The sequence below is a fragment of the Pinus tabuliformis genome, chromosome 9 (genome assembly GCF_031772625.1).
Source record: "Pinus tabuliformis cultivar Carrire ecotype Pingquan chromosome 9, CPIR1, whole genome shotgun sequence".
NCBI classification, from domain to species: Eukaryota; Viridiplantae; Streptophyta; class Pinopsida; order Pinales; family Pinaceae; genus Pinus; species Pinus tabuliformis.
The window spans coordinates 763456228-763476588 of record NC_142307.1 but is presented as its reverse complement, the minus strand read 5'-3'; positions in this window follow the sequence as shown (position 1 = coordinate 763476588).

Here is a 20361-nt window from a genome sequence, read left to right as displayed (position 1 = left end):
AAAATAGAAATAATTTTTGCAAATCTATAATTATTAACGATTTACAAATAGTAATAAATTTTGCGAAGAGTGAGTTCGCCTACAATATAAATTTTTGCTGTGGCATTAAGAACAGAAGCAAAAATTTATAATTATTAATCATTTACAACTAGTAATAACTTTTTGCAAATTTATAATTATTAATGATTTACAAATAGTAATAACTTTTACAATTTAAATGTTTGTTTCTATAATTTACAAATAATAATAACTTTTGTGAACAATGAGTTACAATTTTAATGTTTATTTGATGCATTAAGGATATAAGTAAAAATTTATAATTATTAATGATATACAAACAGTGATAACATTTGCAATTTTATAATTATTAATGATTTACAATTAGTAATAACTTTTGCAAATAGTGAGTTCGCCTACAATTTAAATGTATCTTCCTCACATTAGAAACAAAAATAAAAACAAAATAACAATACAAATTTATAATTATTAATAATTTACAAATAGTAATAATTTTTACGAACAGTGAAATTGAGGTACAATATAGGTATAACTCTTTGCGACATTAAAAACAAAGGTAAAAATGAATAACAATAAAAATTTATAATTATTAATGATTTACAAATAGTAATAACTTTTACAAACCGTGAGTTCACATACAATTTAGGCATAACACTTTGGGAACGTTATTCGTTTGGTAAGTAGCACCAATTTGGTGGTTCTCTTACACACAATTGTTGGATTGCTTTTTATTTGATGTGGTGTGTACATATTTTTGTTTAGTGAGTAGATGGGGACTTGGTGGTTTTCTTACACGCAATTGGTGGGGACTTGGTGGTTTTCTTACACGCAATTGGTGGATTGCTTTCTATTGGATGTTGTGTGTGCATATTTTTGGACCCGATAATATCTTTTTTACACATGTTAGGTGTTTATGTGAAGTTCTATTAGTGAATGCATCTATGCATTTAATTGATTTCATGTCTTTTTGTTGTTTTAAAAAAATAATTTACCCATAATTTAATGTATAACAATATTTTAGAAAATAATTTAATCACAATTTTATGATTATGTTGTTATATCATTATTATAACTTGATTGTAATATATATATATATTTTTTATATTATCACTTCATTGTAATATAATATAAATTTCTGGTACACCATTCTTATTATATATTAAATATCATATAACATTATTAAAATTTAATGATTATTTAACTAATATTAATTTTTTATTAAAATATTATTTGCCTCTTTATAAGACAGAGAGCCAAATTCTATAGGTAATGTGTTATAAGAGCGAAGTGGGTTGAAGATATTTCTCTTTATATATAGCAACCATTTCCACGAGAAAGTCGAAGGGTCAAATCTCTAGGAAAATAAATAGACAAAACTTCACTGATACACAGGTGATCAAAAATGAGAATTAAAAAACATGTAAATGTGAAAACTTATCATTGGTTCTCATCAAAGATAAGGGAAGATACGAGCTCGCTGGTTTAATAAGCCATAGTGGACCACCATTTCTTTGCCTGCAGACACCATCTCAAATCCCCCTATTCGATGAATTCCTCATCAAAAATTCACCTTCTCGAACACGGCTTTTAGGAATCATCTAATCACCACATGTATGCAGAGATGATTTTCCCTTGTTAAATCTTTTGGATTGCGAGAAGCTCTTAAGCATTCTTCTGTTGAAGAGGAATGTAGAGAAATGGAGGAAAATTATGACAATAATATTCCATAGAGAAAATATTCCTCCTCTGTTGATCATGCCAATCAATTGAAACCTCTGTTATAAATAGTGTTACCTACCGATAAGTTTTACAGGAAAATATCTTGATTCCCTCCGTCGAATACGTGTGCAAAAAATCTTATGCATTAAATCTGGTAATGTATAATATTAAAATTTTATGTGTTTATAAAATGTGGCAAGTTACACATTTTAACCATGAAACTTTGGATGGAAATGTACACATTTCTACCATGAGACTTTGGAGCCACCACAGGAGCTCTCAATTAGAAACCAATACACCAGGGGATAGGTAGAAACTGGAAAAATATTGTAAAAATGCACAAAAGGTGTAATGAAAACTTTTACTCACTAGATGCCAAGTTCAGCAGAAACATGGAGCATTGTGCGATGGGATCTATAGGATACACAGCAAAAGGAGCCTCGTAGAAACTGGAAAAATATTGTAAAAATGTATAAAAGGTATAATGAAAACAACACAATGTTTGGCAGAAAAATGGAGCGTTGTGTGGTCGGCTCTGTGGGATACACAGCAAAAGGAGCATCCATGTAATCATATAAATCTTCACCGAGTAATTGATTGGGAGTTAGTAACTGCGTGGAAATATCAACCGCGGTGTTTCTCTGTGGGATACACAACAAAAGGAGCATCCATGTAATCATATTAATCTTCACCGAGTAATTGATTGGGAGTTAGTAACTGCGTGGAAATATCAACCGCGGTGTTTCTTGGGAGTTAGTAACTGTTTGGAGTTAGTAACTGTCTGGTTGGGTGTTAGTAACTACAGATATCAATATGACGGTAGAGGAGAGTTCTATCGTCTAACATCAAGAGTCAAGCGTGCACAATTCTACACAGTAGTAGTTGAGGGTGTTTTTTTCCAAGAGAAACACCTTACGATGTAAAAATTAGCTACCCGAACTTGGTTCCAACTTAAAAGGTGAAAACTTTAGAAATGTATTAACGAAATAATATTTTGAAAAAGAAATAGAGTCTAAGGTTCAAATTTTTTTCAATCTTCTTAACGGAAGGCTTCCAATTTTTAGGCCGATAGTTTTTTTTTAATTAGTTGATCTCTGGTTTTTGTTTATATTTTATGTTTAAGCATGAAATTTTTGGACCATCTGCTATGACATTTGTCCAACTCAACTCTAGATATTTTGTCCTCCCTATTCTTGTTATGCCTTGTGTTAAGCTTTCCGCACTTGATGGGGATTGATCCCTGCACCTGAAAGTCCATTGGATGTTTTCGGTCGAACGAGTCATGTTGATTTAGTTGTAGTAAATGAAAACAAACTCCCAACAGATATGAACAAGTGATTTGGAGAATCTAGGATTCCAAGGGAACCAGTTAAGTGGGTCGTTACAGTTTGTTGAGAAGAAGCAAGTCATTCTCGGAAGGAAGAGTGTGGGCTAGAGCTAAGATTGATGAGAGTTTTGCTTTGCAGCTTAAAAGAAAGTACTGTGAGATTTGGGTCCGGAATACACTAGGGGCATTGTTCTAGATGAATGAGGATGAGAATCCATCTACGGAAGTCATGGAATCCAACAACTCTATGGAGAATAATGGATGGTTCAAACCAGATGAAGTTGTCTTGGAGAAGCACGAGATTGAGCTCAGAAGTGATTCTTTGAAACATGTAACTAAACCTCTCAAACCTCTCAAGCCTGAGCCTCATAGGGTCTATGATAGTTTTGAAATAGGAGAGAGTTGTGTCAATGCTACTAGAACAATGAAATCCCACATAGATAACGAGACATGGAATAGGTTTCATGTGCAAGTAACTGTGATCCAGATTTAAACAGGAATGCAACAAATTACAGAGATAACCATAAACACAAAGATGCAGCAGAAATAATACTTCATTTCTTTAATGTAAAATATTGAGATATGCTTACAAATAGAAAATGGAAATAAACAACTAGGACGATGGTAGCTTATCTCTGAGAAGAGATGTGGCAGCTACATGCCTCTGAACTATGTTACAATGAGGCTCAAAGGCCTATTTATTATTGAGAAACAATGGAAAACCCTAAACATCCGAAAACCTAACCCTAGAAGATGAAATGCCAAACTATGGACCCTGTTTGGGTAAATTTGTACATCAACTTCCCATGGTCATAACTTTTGCATACGATCTCCATTTGATGCGCAAAATATCTCGTTAGAAAGATCTATCCAAGAGTTACAACTTTGGGAAGAGTAACATTGATCAATGGAACCCATACTTCTCTCAGGTTTCCCAAAATACATCATTTAGGGCCTTAAAAACTCTCTGGAAGTTCATGACCCGAAAAACTGCTAAAAATAGTAAACTGTGCTACAATTAAGGAAACCAAAAAGCTGAAAGAAATAATGGTGGAGGTCCAAGTGGACATGGTGGGAGGCCACCAATATCCACCTAGATCATTCCTCTCGCCTAAGGAAGCAATTTTCCCCCTTGCGTTGAGTTCCTCCATGAGATGAGGAAACATTTGCTGAACTTGGTCCCTCGTGAGCCACTTGCCCTGGCGAAGGAGTTGGCCTACCTTGACAACTCAATACCGTTGGATATTCTACTGGCAAGTGTGCTTGATCTATGTGTCCATGATCCGATCAGTTGCATCTTGTTCCATGCAATCTGGATTTAACTCTATGGGTGTGAGCTATTCTACAATGTCGAATGTGTCTAGTAATGGTGGAAAGTATGGCCGAAGGCAGACCACATTGAACACTGGGTGTAGGCCAAGGAATGGGGGAATGTTGAGCTCAAATTCATTGTCTCCCACAACCTTGGTAATGGTGTAGGGACCATATCGGAGTGGTCTGATTTTCCAATAGGATCCAGTAAGGCGTTCCTTTTATAAATGCAACCAGACTTTGTTGCCCACATGAAACTTGTGTGGCACTTGATGTTGATCATGTCGCTGCTTGTACTTGGCATTTTATTTCTCTAGAATGTCACGGACCTACTGGTGAATATGTTGGTTGTGCTCAATGAAGTTGTTTGCCTTATTTGTTTCAGACTGGACATGAGTCGAATCTGCATGAGTAGCTGCAAATGGCATGGCCACATCAATGGGACATAGTGGCTGGAATCCCAAGCCCACCTGAAAATGGTTGTGGCTAGTTGAGCTATGGAGAGCCTAGTTGTAGATGTGTTGAACATAGGGGAGGCTCTCGTACCATGCGTGTGGATGTTTTGAGTTGTACATGTGCAGAATGTGTACAATCATCCTGTTGACAACCTCTGTCTAGCCATCAGTTTGAGGATGGAAGGTTGTGGACTTAGCGAGTTTGGTGTCCAGCATCGACCAGAGAATGGACGAAAATGTACTGAGGAACTTGTTGTCCTGATCTGAGATGACAGACTCTAGGATTCCAAAGTGTACCCACACTTGTTTAAAGAAGAGTTTAGCAATGGCTTCTATTGTGATATTCTTCTTGCAGGCCGCCATAATGGCCATCTTCGAGAACTTGTCCATGACCACAAAATAATAGTCGTTTCCATGCTTAGTGGAAGGAAGGCCTGATATGTAATCCATTGAGATGGATTCCCAAGGTCGACTAGGGGCAGGAAACGAGGTATAGAGGCCTTTCTTCTTGATGGAAGATTTGGCAATGATGCAGGAAGTGCAAGATATGATGTACTTCCTGACATCCTGCCGAAGATTCGCCTAATAGAAATACTTCTGCAGTACTATCACCATTTTCTTGACATCATCTTGGCATGCTTGCTTAAAGGAACACAAAGGTGACCCAGGTGGCATAATAGGGCATCTTGGAGGTGAAAATATGGAACATGATGACCCTCCAAGAGTTTCTGGTATGTGTGGCCGAATTTTTGGTCACTTTTGTAGAGATGTGGCCAACCAGAAGTCTCATGCCCACAATAGTCACAGTGGTTAATGCCATGATCGGTGGTCGACTGAGGCAATCTGCAACATTATTGGTTCTGCCCTTCTTATACTTGATATTCAAATGGAACTGTTGCAAGTATGTGGACCACTTCTGATGATCATCATTTTGTAATTTTCCTTGGGTCCGTATGGACTGGAGGAGTCGGTGGTCTGTGTGGATGACTGTTTCCTTCCCCAAAATGTAATGTTTCCATTATTAGCTAGCATGCACGATGGAATACTTCTCTTTGTCATAAGTGGGCTCCCCTACTCTCCTTCTCTCCCCATCTCTATCTCTACCCCAATCGAATATAACTGGGAATCATTATATTATTTATCCATTTGAAATGAAATTTTATTATCCTCCCCTAGTCGATTTGGAAGAGTGAGTAAAACAATCGATATGAATTGACCCTTACTTCTCCTTTCTTTACCTTGAAAGAATCTACATTCAAACAATGTTCTGTTGTAATCGTAATCTGGATTGTGTCATTGAATCTGATTCACGCTATAATCGTTAGGATTCCAAAGGAATCTATGGATCTCACCCCAATGAAATAGGGAGTGATATTCCATTGAGCCTGCTTAGCTCAGAGGTTAGAGCATCGCACTTGTAATGCGATGGTCATCATTTTGATCCCGATAGCTGGCACTTTTCCATTCCTCTCATTTCCATAATCCACAAAGTTTTATTAGGATCAAGATGGAATGGAGAATACTCTTACAATCATTCATCGGGTCCGTCATGCCATGATCATTTACTCCCAACTAGTAATGGGATGAATGAAATGATTGGAGCTATTAGGATCAATAACAAATTGGAGAAAGATCTTCGTTTTCCATATAAAAAATTCCAGTAGTACTCATACGGGTTATACTATTCTTTCTTCTTTCTAGCACTATTTGTTAATTGAATAAGGAGTTTCTATGTCCCAGGACATTTACCAATATCGGTGATCGAAGATTTGAGAATTAAAACAATTCAATGTTTAACTTGTCTGTCCGAAGGAACTATGGATGAACATTCTGATCGATGAAAGAATTTCTACGAATTCTTCAGATTCAGTTTGAATTCGATCAGAGAGGACTGATGGGTCGAGACCATAGCTTTTTTCCAGATGGAAAATAAATAAGGATTAGGATATTTATAATTTGATTAAGAATGTCACAAGTATTATTGATCAGAGTCTATTATGAACCAATGGAATTATAGACCATTTCATGTAATTCCCAGATCCATTGAAATACAAATATTTCAATCCGATTAGGTATGTGGATAAGGTCACTTTTTTTTTAGTGAATGCGATAATGAGTCAGAATATTTGAAATTCTCACGCACATTGTTATGAAACCAGCTCAAGGAAAAGATAGAAAAGATAGATCAACGCCTTAGAATTCAGCCTCTTCGGGGGGGCAACCTCCTTTACATTACATCAATGAAAAATTCTTGGATGATTCAAATGACAAAACCTCCTTTCTATATATAGGAGTCTAAGGAGTCATAGTATAACCCAGATGACCTAATAATAATAATAATATAAAGCCACAAAAATAACAATAGATGGATTCTATGGGGCACAGTAATAAAAATATGGGGATAATAGGGGCACAATAATATTAATAAGGGGTACAACTACAATAGTAATGGGGTAATCACTAGTATTATAGGGATCCAACATGCCCCTCTCCTTCAAAAAAGTGTTTTCCTCAACGCTTGAGAAGTTCTATATGCTTCTGTATAAAATTCTCATTCTCCAATGTGGAATCTTCAGCGGATAAGTTCTTCCACTTGATAAGATACTCTGAAATTGATCGATTTCGTAGCTGTCGAGTTCTTGTTTCTGTGACTGCTTCTGGTTCCAATATAATTTTTCCTTCCTCGTCAAGTTCTGGAAATATTGTTAGAACTCGGAGCTTGTCGCCTATAACCTTCTTTAAACATGAAACATGGAAAACTGCATGCAATCGAGAAGCTGCACGAAGCTCCAATTTGTATGCCATAGTACCAATCTTTTGCAACACCTTGTATGGACCATAATACTTTGGTGATAATTTATTATCCTTCTTAGCTTACTTGAGGGATATTTGCTTATATGGTTGTAGATGTAGGAATACTCAATCACCTATATCAAAACTTCTTTCGCTACTATATTGATCTGCCTGTTGTTTCATTCTATTCTGTGCCAACACGAGGTTATCCTTTAAGAGTTGGAGGACTTGTTGTTGATGCTCAATGTGATGTTCCACTGCTTGAACCTTAGAATTTTCTCTTAAATATGATGTGATGGACGGTGGTTGATACCCATAAAGTGCCATAAATGGGGTAATTTTTGTTCCTGTATGGAAGGAAGTGTTATACCACCATTCAGCCATAGGCAACCATTTGACCTATTGTGTCTAGTTATCAGATACAAAGCAATGAAGATAGCCTTCCAAACATTTGTTTACTATCTCAGTTTTCCCATCAGATCGAGGATGATAAGATGAGCTATGAGCTAACTGAGTACCAAGACAAGAAAATAATTCTCTCCAAAAATTTCCAGTGGAAATGGGATCTCTGTCACTTACAATAATCTTTGGGTTTCCATGTAGCTTTTGAATTGTTTCCATAAATGCAGTAGAAACTGTACTGGCTTTAAATGGATGTGATAATGCAAAAAAGTGTGCATACTTGGTAAGCCTGTCAACTACCACCATGATGACACTCTTTCCCTCAGACTTGGGTAAACCTGTGATAAAATCCATTTAAACCTTCTCCCAACGTTGGATTGGAATGGAAAAGGTTGTAATAGACCCGGTGTCTTAATTGTTTCAACTTTATTTTTTTGGAAAACCAAACATTCCACCACAAAATTTTGAATATCTGATTTAAGGCCATCCCAAAAAACTTCCTTCTTAACCCTGTGGTAAGTTTTTAAAAATCCTGAGTTCCCTCCTAAGGGAGAAGTGTGCAATTCCATAAGAATCTTTTGTTTTAGCTGGGAATTCTTACAGAGGTATAAGCGATCTTTGTACCATAACGAATCATTTTGCCAGCTAAATGTATCAGACATACTGGAATCTTGTTGTAACTTTCGAATAAGTGCCCACACTTCTTCATCATTCTTCCATTCCTCCCTTGCTTCATTTATCCAATCTGGTTGGATAATAGAAATGGCGCACAACAATGCTTCCACATCCTCATCCTTTCCTGAGAGTGCATCTGCCACCACATTTTGCTTCCCTTTTTTATAGATGATTTCAAAGTCATAACCCAACATCTTTGTGACCCACTTTTGTTTCTCTTCAGAGGATAATATTTGTTCTAAAAAGTATTTAAGGCTATCATGATCCGTTTTTACTTTGAAGTGTCTTCCCATTAGGTAGGGTCGCCATTTCTTAAGTTCACGAAGTATTGCCGACTTTCAAAACCAACGGGTCTTTCATCTTGCATTAAACAACACCAATTCCATTTCCTGAAGCATCACATTCCACAATAAAGGTTTTTGTGAAGTCCGGTGTTGCTAAGACCGATGCTTGGCACATTGCCTCTTTAAGATGTTCGAATGGCTTTGTTGCTTCTAGAGTCCATGAAAATGCATCTTTCTTCAATAATGTTGTTAGAGGTTCTGCTATTCTCCCATAATTCTTAACAAACTTGCGATAATACCCTGTCAACCTGAGAAATCCTCGCAGATGCTTTATGGATGTGGGAATTTTCCATTCCTTAATGGCTTTAATTTTGCTAGGGTCTACCTTAACTCCTTCATGAGATATAATATGACCCAGATATTCCACCTCTTGTACTCCAAAGAAACATTTGGATCTTTTTGCATATAATTGTTTCTCCTCCAATAGTTGTAGCACCCTGTTAACATGTTCAACATGATCCTTCCAAGACTTGCTGTAGATTAGTATATCATCAAAAAATACTAACACAAATTTTCTAAGGAATGGTTTGAAAATTGAATTCATCAAACCTTGAAATGTTGAAGGTGCATTGGTAAGGCCAAAAGGCATGACCAAAAATTCATAATGACCCTCATGAGTTCTAAATGCTGTTTTTGGAATGTCTTCAATCTTCATTCCCATTTGGTGATATCCTGAATGAAGATCCAACTTGGTGAAGTAAATTGATCCATGCAATTCATCCAGTAATTCATCAATGACAGGAATGGGAAACTTATCGTTAATAGTGAGCTTGCTGAGCTCCCTATAATCCAGACACATGTGCCATGATCAATCCTTCTTGTGCACCAATACGACTGGAGCAGAGAAAGAACCTTGACTTGGTTGAGTTATACCAGCCTCTATCATTTCTGCAACCATACGTTCAATTTCACTCTTTTGGGCATAGGGATATCTGTATGGCCTGATGTTTGGAGGAACACTTCCTGGAATCAGATGAATAGCATGATCATGATCACGAATAGGTGGGAGACCTTTGGGAGTCTCAAATACCTTGGAATGATTGTCCAAGACTTTTTGGAGATCTGGAGAAATAGATGATTCCACTGTGGACACATCTAGTGAACATAATTGTGCAATTACACCTCTTTGTTCCTTTTTTAGAAGCTTTGTCATACCGTTACAGATGATTATCTTTCCCGGTTTCCCTGCAATACCCCTTAATTCAACTTCCTTTCCTTCCACAGAAAATTTCATGAAAAGTTCTTGAAAATTAAAAGCTATTGTACCCAAGGATTGTAGCCATTGGACTCCTAGTACAACATCAACACCTCCCATTGGAATGGAAAGCATTGGGCTAGTCAATACATATTCTCCCATGGATAACTTGATATTATGGCACTTTCCCAAGCAATTTATTGTTCCTCCATTTGCAACCATCACTTGACACTCTGGTGCTGGATATAAGAAGTAATTCAATTCTCTTGATACCTTACAATGAATAAAATTGTGGGTACTTCCTGAATCAATCAACACTATTACCTTTTTCTTCTTGATTTGTCCTTCTATCTTGATGGTTTGAGGAGTGGTAATTCCCGCCAATGCATTACAAGATATGGTCGGATTCATTTCTTCTTTATCTAGGCTTTGTTCCTAGAGTATATCCTCTTCTTTTGACCTTTCTTGCTCCTTTTCTTCTTCCTCTTCACAATCTATGTAGAATAATTTCTTCTCAACACACTTATGGCCTTTAGTGTATTTGCTATCACAACTGTAACAAAGCCCTTTTGCTCTTTTTTCTTCCAATTGTTGTGGTGTCAACCTTATAGGTTGTGGAAGACTAGAGGCAACAACACTTTCATCTTTATAGTCGTGAGTGGTATGCTTCCTGGTTGCCATAATTTTGCTTTCCATTTTTCTTGCTAACCTGAATGCCTTCTCTAATGAATCAGGTTCCCAAAGGCAAAAATCATGTTGGATATTATCCTTTAAAGACCCTATGAACACATCAATCCTATGCTCCTCTGGAATATCTTTTACCCTTATGTTCAATTTTTGGAACTCCTCAATGTGCTCCATTATTGAACCCTTTTGTTTGAGACTTATCAATAGGCTAAAAAAAGTGTTGCTTTTTGTATCCTCATAATGTGCTATCAATTCTTCTGTAAAAATTGCCCAAGTGATAAATTGTTTACGAGAGCAAAGCCATTGATACCATACAAACTGATTTAGTTCCAAATATAAAGTTTCAATACGTACCTTTTGTGTGTTTTGCACATTATTGAGATCGAAAAATTGCTCCATCTGTAATATCCATGTTGCGGGATCATTGCCATCAAACTTTCTCATATCGATTTTTGGAATATGGTGGGTCTTTGATCCAACATTAGAGTCTATGGAATCATGATTAACATTTTTTTTTTCTCATCATGAGTTTCCTTTACTACCCTTTCACCATTAGTGACCCTTTGTTGTAGCAACTTATTCATATTTATCTTCAATTCTTCCATGTCTGTCTTCAAATCTATCTTCAAATCATTCATCTTAGCTTCCACGTCATTCATCTTAGCTTCTACACCTTTCTTTAAAAAATCCATCTTAGCTTCTATGCCTTTCTTTAAACCATCCATCTTAGATTCTGTTCCTTTTTGTGCAAGGGACAATTGTTGCACTTGGTCTTGTAATTTTGATATATCATGTTGCATTTCTTCCTCTTCTTCATGAGTCATGCTAGAGCTTTCAGGTTCCTTACTAGGTGTTTGCATTTTCTTTCCTCGGGGCATCAGTTACTGATAATAATGCTCTACTATGCCCTTTGAATTCCTTCAAAATAAATTTTCAAACCAAGCTTAAGCAAAAATTTAAGAAAATCTACACACCTTTTTTCACTTTGTAGGAGCTTGATATTGCCTCTGATGTATCTCTCTACTTTCCAATCAACTAGATCTGAATTTGTGACCTACAGTAGCTCTCTGTGTCCTCTTTCCAATGCCACAAGTCTGACCCAAATTGGATTCTCCAAGGAAGAGTTATGTGAAACCTCCCACAGTGACTTGATTATAGACTAGTTCAGTAGAGAAAACTTGTACGACATGCCATGAGTCACTGTTTCGACCTTTGGATCTGTAAAATGCATACAAGAAACTACAATCTGTTCTCTTTTTGTACCTTCTTAAAAAATTTCAATCCGATCCCCAGAGAGAAAGTTATGACGCTTTTCCCCAAGTCACCTGTTTGGAATGTAATTCAGGAGTCTGCAAAAAGATCAACTTCCTCAGATCATATCTCCGCAAATATAGTGCAAACATCTCTGAAATTTGGACCCGAGGTTTAGTGCGATTTCTTATCAAATGGGATTTTTATTGAAACTTCTGAAATGTCGCGGAAAAAAAGTTATAGAGAAAATTCCATGATGACCTGTTTGGAGCAGTGAAACCCTAGAATCCAAAGCTCTGATACCAAATGTTATGAAACCAGCTCAAGAAAAAGATAGAAAAGATAGATCAACGCCTTAGAATTCAGCCACTTTGAGGGGGCAACCTCCTTTACATTACATAAATGAACAATTCTTGGATGATTCAAATGACAAAACCTCCTTTCTATATATACGAGTCTAAGGAGTCACAATATAACCCAGCCGACCTAACAATAATAATATAAAGCCACAAAAATAACAATAGAGGGATTCTATGGGGCACAGTAATAACAATATGGGGATAATAGGGGCACAATAATATTAAGAAGGGGTACAAGTACAATAGTAATGGGCCAATCACTAGTATTATAGGGACCCAACACACATAATGAATCCACCTGGATATCTTTTTCATCTAATGAGTATGATGAGAAGTATAATTCTATTCCTGATCTTATAATAGAAGATCATTAGATAATGGAAAATAACAAACTAAATATAACTTTTGTATCTTCTCTTTCATGGGCCCATGAACGCACGCCTTTAGCTAATTTAGCTTGATGGAGAGACAAGCCAGTAGCCCTTTCCATTGTTCAAGCACGATTAGTTGGATTAGCTCACTTTTCCATAGGTTATATATTCACTTATGTAGCTTTTTTAATTGCCTCTACATCAGGTAAATTTGGTTAATTTTTCTTCATCAATTTCTTTATGGGGTATTGTCATTGTATCAATGACAATACCCCACAAAGAAAAAGTAATCAACATTATATTATTTCATCTAAAATCTGATCTATATTTTGATTCCTGGTAGGTAATAGTACCAATTGAACTATTATGGAGAGAGTCTCATTCAGAGAGAGAAGAAGAGACAAGCACTAGAATGGAAATATCATTTAATTCGTCAATCTTTGGAGGAAAAAAGAAAAGTGTCATCATTAGATGACAAATGGGAAAATCATAGAAAATTGCAATCTTCACCACATAATAGTGCACCTACATGTCTCCATCGACGTTGTTCTTCGACTGGAAGACCTAGAGCCAACTATCGAGACTTTGGATTGTCCGGACACATACTCTGTGAGATGGCCCATGCATGTTTATTGCCCGTCAGGCTGATACGATCAAATCTGCTCATTGACAAGAATTAGGAATCAACTTATGTAATAGAGTTGATCTACTAAGCTATTGAGCAGTGGTGTAGCTTCAGATCCTAAAGATGCAAAGTACTCCAGCCAGAGATTACTCTCCAAAAATTCTATACAGAATTGAGATAGTTACCTTGCAAAAAGACTTTGATTTGGATAACCATCTGAAGTATAGAAAGAGATATACTTCATCTTTTTGAGGGTAGGAGAAAAGATAGAACCTGATCATTGAATTGATTGGAAGTTAAATCAGAAACTCATGTCAGTGACTTTTTTTGGTCCTTTGGTTAATATGAACTCCCAATGAATCATCTCCAATTCTTTAGAAATTTTGGTAGAGGACTAAAGAATAGTGGATTGAGTCGTATGAGGTAGGAAAATCTCAGGTACGGTTCTGAGGGAAGAAAATTTTTCCAAGTTTACCTATCGCGACCGAGGAGAACAGGCCATTCGACAGGGAGATCCTGAAACTGCGGAGGCTTGGTTCGATCAAGCTGCTGAGTATTGGTAACAAGCTATACTACTTGCTCTGGGCAATTACATCGAAGCACAAAATTGTTTAAAGATTAAGGACGCTTTGGAGAATGAGAGTTTCTATACAACTCCAAACTATAATGAAATCCACTATAACGAATGGGCCATAACCATTAAAATGGTTCGGTGTAAATGGAATAGATCAAGATCTATCTCGAGATTTATTGTATGTTTTATATTGATACTAAGATCATATCCATCTGAGCAACTCTGGGTAGGGTATTTGATTAGAGAGTCGTTGTTTAAAATGATCAAGGTTGTGGCTATGTCGACAAGTTCGACGCTATTCGCTTATCATATATTAAGATTCGATGAATCTAGACCATTTGAACTTATATACTTCCTTCTTGTATTAGAAGGTATACGGTTTTCCAATGTGGAAAACTTTGTTATCTTACATGCACGGTTACGATATAATCAAGTTATTTGTTATATTATTATGCAGGTTATGGGACAAAGATACTAATTAAAGGCTCATCTAACAACGGAGATAGTGAAAATTTGATGAATCAAATATAAATTTGATTGTTGTCTTTCAGTTAATTCATTTGAAAGTTTAGGTCAAGCGAATAGAATTGGTAGGCGTCAATCAATCCATGGAACATATCAAATCTTTCACGTATAAGTTCATTATGAGATGAGCCCACTCATCTCACAATGAGATAAAATCATTTTGGAAAGATCTATTGCCGAGTAGAGATCTATTTGTAATGGGGTAGAAAGCAACTTCTTTTGGGTCGCTGTCCACATAATTTCTGGACAAGGGGTAATAGTTTCTTTCTTTCGTCCCAACCCAATAGACTTCTTTATTCTATTGTTTGTTCCGGAATGCATTCCATGAAATATGTGTATTCTATAAAATAGTGGGGTATATTTTCTAGACTGTGTCTGAAAGTGTCTCACAGTGATATGCCACTAGATGCCCGTGTTGAGTAAGGATTGCCCGAACAGCATAGTCAGAGGCATTTTTCTCGACCTCAAATAGTTGTTGCAAGTCTGGTAATGCGAGCACTAGTGCCGATCAGAGCCGATCTGTCAACTCTGTGAATTCCTTCTATTGAGATTGAGACCAAAAGAATTTTGCTTTTGCTCCTCCGTTGGTGACTTAACTCAAGGGCCAAGTGATATGAGAAAATAGCAACATGAACCTACTGTAGAAGTTGGCATGACCTAGAAAGTTGCGAAGCTCTGCTAGAGTGGTTGGAGAGGGCCAATCCCAAATGACTTGGATCTTGGCTGCATCCACATGCACCCTCTGTTCATCAATAATGTATCCAAGATACTAAACCTAGGTCATGCCAAAAGTTCATTTCTCCAAATTGGCACATAACTTGTGTTCTTGCAGTGTTTGGAGAACCTGTCGGATGTGGTCGAGGTGCTCTTCCCAACTCTGGCTGAAGATTAGGATGTCATCCAAGTATACCACTACAAATGAGTTGATGAATGGCTGCAATATGTCATCCATTAGCCTCATGAAGGTTGTAGGAGCATTTTTCAATCCGAAAGGCATAACTAACCATTTGAAAAGGCCCTCCCTGGCTTTGAAGGCAGTCTTCCACACATCAAAGGGTTCGATTGGTACTTGGTGATATGCTAACCTCAAATTTATTTTTCCAAAATATTTCCCCCCTTAAGTTGGTTCAGGACATCATCAATCTATGGGATCAGGTACTAATTATAGACAATGATCATGTTAAGCGCCCGATAGTCAATACAGAGTCTCCAAGTCCCATACTTCTTTTGTCTTAACATGATTGGGCTCCCACAGGGCGATGAAATCAGACAGATGTGACCTTTCTACAGTAGCTCCTGAATCTTCCTCTCGATTTCATCGTTCTCCAGAATGGAGCACCGACAGATTAGTCCAATGGGTAGCGGCACACCTGGGGTCAGATTGATGGAGTGCTTGACCTAACAGTGCAAAGGAACCCCTGTAGGGGAGGTGAATATGTCCTCGTACTCCTCCATGACCTTGTCCATCTGTAGTTGTCATGTAGAGGGGAACTTTCTGGAGGTCATGGACACCATCTTCTTCTTTCCTTGAGGGTGTATCTTGAGGAAAATAAATTTCCCAATTTTGGAAATGAGCTTAATTCATTATTTTGTAGTAACCAAAGAGATGGTGGTAGGCAGTGCTACCTCCAGTATCCTGTACAACTTATTTCCCAAAGTAATAATAAGAGCACATGGCCTTGATTCATACACAACATGTTGCTTCCACAAGTATAATAGTCCAAACAATACATCACATACTTCAAGAGGAGCAACATCACACAATACCTCATCCATAAAGGGCTTGATGTTGTATGGAAGGCGACACTACTGGCTCACGCGAAGATCCCTCCTTGGTGAAGCCACATGATGGTGTATGGTTGTGGATGTGTTGTGGTCGGCAAGCCTAGCCGCCTCACAAATTCTGCCGAAATGAGGTTATTTTGGGTCCCACTGTCAACAATGAACTATAATGAGCATCCCTTTACCCACATCTAGGAGTCGAAGAGACACTCCTCCTCCTCCAGAACTTCGGGTTCCTCCTTCTGGATCTTCATGGTGGCAATGGTGGCGTTGGGCTCTGCATCGATAATTTGCTACCCTTTGTCATTCCCCTTGTTGGATTCTGACTTAGAGTCAGAATATGCATCTGATTCTAAACCTGGGTCGAGAACTATGAGTGTGAGTGCTGGAGGTAAGATAAGGGGTAAGGATCACTTACATTGCAAACTAAGTGGTTCCTGATCAATTAGACCTGGAATGGGGTCCGGATCAAACTTATGGTGGTGAGACAACCGGGTCTACAACAGATGCTTCAAATATGGATTTGGATCTGCCATGGTGGTGAAACTCTCATTTTTTATGCTTCTATCGTCTCTGCTCCCGATGGCATTTCTTAAACTGAGTCCACTGGTCCCGGCACCTGGATAGGCATTCGTTATCACTACTACCTAGAGCTTCACAATGATATCTGGGCATGGAACTCAATCTGCCGAAGCTGTAGAGTAGAACTACTAGTTGTAGAGTATTAGTGGTAGAGTAGGTCTACAGGCTGTAGATTCAAGGTTGAGCGGTTCAGTCAAAAGGTGAAGTTCCTTGCCCCCCGGAGGGACAAGCGTCTTCACATTCCTTGGTTAGAGAAGCGGGTAGGTTAACTAAGGTAGGAACTATGGTTTCGTAGGGGTACGTCACCCCGTCCAAATATGGCGACCTTCTCCTTTCGGCAATGACTGATTGACTATGATCGGCGGTGGATTGGCAGTGGCTATAAGCTAAGGCAACTGGGCTATGATCGGCAGGAAATGACCTTCCTTCTGGCAATGTGACTACATTTAAAATACAACATCTTTGGGCTAGAAGGGATTTGAACCCTTGAATTCACGGTCCGGAACTATGAGCGGCCTCTTTCGAAAAATAAGAACAACCGAACGACTGACACCTCTAAGGTAGGCCTTGAAATGCATTTGGATAATATTCTTTTTCGATTGGGTATGGCTCCCACCATTCTCGGAGCTAGACAATTAGTGAATCATGGACATATCTGGGTCAACTCTTGGAACTACTGAATCAACTGAGTCCACTGGAACAGGATATGCTTCTTGCTTTGTTACTGCTTTCACTAGGTCAATAGGTTCCTGGTCAATAACAAGGTAAACCACCAGTGGAGATTACATAATATCCACGACGACCTACTGTTGGCAGTTGATTTGCCAGGAGTATCGGGTCATACTAAGAGGACTAATATCATGGTTATGAAACAATAGTCTCATTTTCTTGAACAATGAAAGAAAATATCTCAAAGTAAATGAAAAGTCTAGTCTGGGTAGTTGCCTTGGTCAAACCCTCAGTTTAAGCCGTGTTGTTGGAACATGAAATGATGATTGAGTCTTACTACCCCATGTTTGAAATTCTTTTTTAAGCTTGCCCGAGGCCAAAAGAGGGAGAGCTACAGCTATATTTTTAGCCCCACATTCCCGGCAAAACCGGATCAGAAAAGGGTTACAACTTCGCTTACCAACATATTTCAAAAACTTCATCATTCATGGGGATTTATCCACTCACCTGAGGTACGAAGGTGAGGAGCGGAGCCGCTCTAAAATAGTACGCCCCCCACCCAATAAGTCTTTAGGATTCTTGTTAATAAAAATGTTACTTTGAGATGTCCAATAATCCTTCATCGGGCTTTCAAACTGGATTATAGTCACTATAAACCATACCTCTTCAGAGCGTTTCTCTCTTATCTCTAATTCACCCCGGTATCTCTATGCGGGTATGGTTGAATGGTAAAATTTCTCTTTGCCAAGGAGAAGATGCGGGTTCGATCCCTGCTACCTGCCCTTCACATGGAATATGAAAAATAATAGTTCATGTATTGATCGTTTCTTTTCCTCACTTATAATTCAATTATAAATTGATAAGTGAGAGAGCAATCCTTTCCAGACCAAAATACTTCCTATGTTCTGGTCTGGCGGAGACAGGATTTGAACCCGTGACCTCAAGGTTATGAGCCTTGCAAGCTACCAGACTACTCTACTCCGCACCATTGATTTATATCATAATCAGAATGGGTACACAAAACAATAATGGGATATGGTACCAGTGACTACTTGGCCCGACACTCTCTTGTGTTGTGAGTGGAACTCTTATGGAACTCGCACCATTTTCCCATGTCCTTTTCCGGCTTTGCGACGCTACTCTTTTCTTGCAGCTTTGAGGGGTTGTCTTGGGCCACCACGCCTTGGCTTTGTCCTTTATTCTTCACTTTGTAGGCAACTTTCCCTTGCTTTGGATTCGCGGATCGAAAGTCTCTCTTCTATTTAAACTTTTGCTCAACCTTGATCGCAAATCGGTATGCTGTGCCAAGCGATGAGATGTTCAGGAAGTCTATTTCTTCCTGGATGTACTTGTGCAGGCAGCCACGATATTTGAGTATCAAATGCTGCTCTGAATCCTTGATACCGAACTTTGTGCGAAGGGTATGGAAAATATTGGTAAACTCCAGCATGTCTTGGTCTCTTTCCTACCGCAACATGGTCCACTTTATGTATTGATCCTCATAGCTTTCGATTGGGAAGTACTGCTCCTTGATGGCATCTCAGAATGAATTCTAGGTGGGTGTGGCTGAAAATAGTGAGCCAATACTTTCATACTTCTGCTCACAGTAGGTTTCCCACCAGTCCTTGACATGGGGGGTTGCTTTGAGAAGAGCGGAAATAATCCCCGACTAGAAAAATCATGAACAAAAAAATAACCCTTTAGCAGATTTAACCATTTATCCGCAAAATTTGCATCTATCTGACCCTAGAATATACGTATTTCAAAATTAACTTGTACCTTAAACGGTGTGGCACTTCCAGAGTAGCTGGTGGAAGCTGATGTGTCACCCCTCGGTAGCCGTTGAAGGATCTGGGAAAGATGTCCATCATTGCGTTCCTTTGTCACTCGAGGGCTTCTTCAAGCAAGATTTTGATAGGATCTCCAGTCTGCTCCTATTTCTTTTCATTTGCCATGGGAGGGTGTCGGGATTTGCGAGGCTGGTATTGCAAAGGTTTTATCATTTCAAGCCCTAACTCCTTATATCCTGACCTTGTTGGGGACATGCAAAAAAAAATAGAGAAAAAGGTAAACCGCTCTGATACCACTAATTAGGATTTAAATAGGAACACAACAAATTATAGAGATAACCATAAACATAAAGATGTAGTGGAAATAATACTTCATTTCATTAATGTAAAATACTGAGATATGCTTACAAATAGAAAATTTAAATAAACAGCTAGGGCGATGGTAGTTTATCTATGAGAAGAGATGTGGTGGCTACATGCCTCTGAACTGTGTTAAAATGAGGCTCGAAGGCCTATTTATTGTTGAGAAACAATGGAAAACCCTAAACATCCAAAAACCTAGCCCTAGAAAATGAAATTCCAAACTGTGGGCCCTGTTTGGGTAAATTGGTACATCAACTTCTAGGGGTCGTAACGTTGGCATACTATCTCCGTTTGATGGGCACAATATCTCGTTAGAAAGAACTATCCGAGAACTACAACTTTGGGAAGAGCAAGATCAGTCCATGGACCCATTTTTCTCCCATTTTTTCCAAAAAATGTCATTTAGGGCCTCAAAATGGCTCTGGAAGTTTAGGACCATCACCCACAATACCATAATCTGTAGTCTAGTTACACAAGGTTTGAGATATTTGTTGACGTGATGCCTTCCTGTGATGATGATCAAAGGTTTTCTCTTGATATTGGC